The sequence below is a fragment of the Pteropus medius genome, unplaced genomic scaffold, assembly GCF_902729225.1.
Source record: "Pteropus medius unplaced genomic scaffold, Ma_sr-lr_union100, whole genome shotgun sequence".
Lineage (NCBI taxonomy): Eukaryota > Metazoa > Chordata > Mammalia > Chiroptera > Pteropodidae > Pteropus > Pteropus medius.
The window spans coordinates 156,705-159,382 of NW_024347793.1; the positions used below are offsets into that span (position 1 = coordinate 156,705).

The 2,678-nt window shown below is 61.7% G+C and overlaps 1 protein-coding gene across 1 annotated transcript in view; it reads left to right on the forward strand.

The window, feature by feature from the left end:
• Positions 1 to 666: 666 nt before the first annotated feature.
• TJP3 (tight junction protein 3) overlaps positions 667 to 2,678 on the forward strand; it is a 26,551-nt gene continuing 24,539 nt past the window's right edge. The window contains exon 1 of the mRNA XM_039878345.1: positions 667 to 891. The gene's annotated coding sequence lies outside the window, so the exon portion shown is untranslated. The remainder of the gene's footprint in view (positions 892 to 2,678) is intronic.

Below are 2,678 nucleotides of genomic sequence, written 5' to 3' on the forward strand. Positions count from 1 at the left end.
CTTTTTTGGGGTACCACGTCTTCTGAATCTGGCGTGTATTTTACACCTAACCGCATCTCATTCATTCCGGCCAGCCGCCTGTGGGTGGTGGCTACGAGGTGCGGACCTACTGTGTGCCAGTCCGATTGTAGGTGCTTTACGGACATCCGTTCATTTGTTCGCCCTCCGAAACTGCCCCGAGAAGTAGATGGTAGTGTTTTTCCATATTTTAGGTGAGGAAACTGGAAAGACCCAAAGCTACCCATCTGGGAAGTGACTGCAGACACTTGGCACAGCAATCTGGCTGGCCGGCGGCTTTGCAGCGCAGAAGCAGGGTTCGCTCTCAGATCGGCAGGGTGGGGAGGAGCCGGGCCTGCCATGGCTTAAGTACGGGATGGCGTGCCTGGTGGAAGGCAGAGCAAGCGCGAAGCCTTGGCAGCTCCAGCTGCGGGGCAAGGGGGGCGGCTTCAGGAGACCCAGTTATTCATTCCCGAACTTATCCAACGAGCCTTTCCCTAGGACCTGCCTCTGTGCTGGTCTCGGGCCGATATCAGATGCTCAGCGGTGAATTGCACGAGCAGGTAGGACTTGGGCGCCCCTGGTCTCTGGGCGAGCAGGGGTTAAGGCCAGCTGCTCCCACGTGAGAGCACCTTACGACAGAGCCACACACCCAACCAGCCTCCCGGTCTCTCTCACACTGCCAGTTCACCTGTGCATGTCGCATGTCACCGTGCTGGTTCTGCCTGGCACAGGACCTGCTAGCTTGTCGCCACCACAAGGAAAGAAAAATTGGGCAAACAGGTGGAGAGACCAGGGCTCAAACCTCAGGCTTCCTCCTCACTTCCATGCCCGGCGGGCGCCCAGGCCCTGGCTGCAGCTGCCTGCCCAGAGGCCACCCAGCCTCCCTAATAGGTAAGTCTCTGCTCAGCCCGCCATCCCGAGGCCATTGCCGGGACCGGAGTCCCCACCATGGGGTTCCGGGACCCCAGGTCACCTCCCCCCAGCTCCCCAGAAAGCAGGAAACTAACACTCGTGTGTGGGCACTTGACATAGTTTCTAAAGGATTATCTGGCTGGCAGTTACCGCCCCTGGCAGCTAGCCCAGGAGATCAGAGCCAGGGACCTGAAAGGGTCATTGTTGGCCCAGGTGGTGCCAGGGGGCCAAGGGGGCACAGGTTGGTCTCTCCGACCCCCCAGACTGAGGACCGGAGGCCAGGGAGAGAGACGGCAGGTGGGACAGCCTGGCCCCTGGTCAATGCTGGGGCCTGCTCTAACTTCCGAAGAGGCCCTGAGGTTTCTGACGACTGTGTGGGCGTCTCCTGCTCTGCTGCCGCCGGCCGGGCCTGGGGCAACGGGTCCAGGGGTCGCCTTACTTCGCCTCCCTGGATCCCTTCTCCGGGAAAAATCTCCCAATGGAGAAATGCGGGAGGAGGCGGAGGTGAGCAGACAGTTGTCACAACAGTCCCCAGAGCCGACCGTGGGCGAGGAGCGGGGACGGTCTCTGGACAGAGGAAGCCTAGAACCTGGAGAGGAGAGGGGTCAGGTGGCAAAAGGTTTTTCTAGGTCATTTGCTCCCACAGGTGCAGGACAAAAGGCGCTTCCTGGGGAGCCAAGTGTCCGATTGCACCTCAAGTCTCTTTGTCCAGGACGGAGGGGGTCCCCTGGGGCCAGGAGGCATGGTCGTCCGAGACTCCGGGCAGGCCTGGCATTTGGGGTCACCCCAGGGGTAGCGAGGCCACAGAGCTCCCAGGGAGCGAGGACACTTGAGATTTGGGGGGCCGCAGGGTTGGGGGTCTATGTCTCCACTGAGACAGCCTCCAGCCACTTCTATCTAGATCTCAGTTTTCTACTCTGCAAAGTGGGTATTAAGAGTCACCTGCTGAGAACAGCACCCACCGGGACAAGCCATTGGTTCTCAGCCACGCGAGCACGCAGGATAAGCTGTCCCACCCAGAAGATCTCAGAGCGCAGAGCCAGCTGTCACGCCCCATCCGCATTCCTGTTTTACGGAAGTCAAACCCCTGCTCAGAGAGGAACAGCCACTGGCCCAGGGCTGCCCAGTAAAGTAGGGCCGTCAGGCAGATGGGACAGCCAGCGGGGAGTCGAATGCCGGGAGGGGCGGCCTGGGAGCTGCCTGCGCCCCCGACCGGCCGGCGCTCGGGGCTCAGCATTTCGCGAAAGCCCCACCTCCCCGGCTGGTCGGCCCTGAGTTCTGGGGAAAGTCCACAGCGGGCGGTGCGAGTTTCTGTTCTTCCTCCTGGGCCTGGCGGGGCGCCAGCGCGCAGTGTTTGCTCAGGGTGGAGCCTGACACCCTTTGGAATGGGCCGAGGCTAGTGGGAGATGCGCCCGGGACAGCGGCAGTGAAGCCGCATTTACGGAGCACCTGCTGCGTGCGTCCTCGGAGGCCCAGCGAAGGTGGACACAAGCTCCTGCCGGCTTGTATCTCGGTGGAGGAAGGCAGAGCAGAAACAAGGGACGTGATCAGACAGCACATCGTGTCCCGGGTTAGAGGGTGGACGGCCTCACAGGAGAACGGAAGTGGGAGACGCGCGGGGCATAGGAATGAAGCGGGCGGGACGGTGCTTCACAGTCTTAAAGACCGGGGTGCTCACTGAGGAGGCGACATCGGAGCAGACTTGAAGGGAGTGGGTACTTGGGGCGTTCGCGGGAGGGGGGACGGCACGTGCGAAGGCCCTGGGG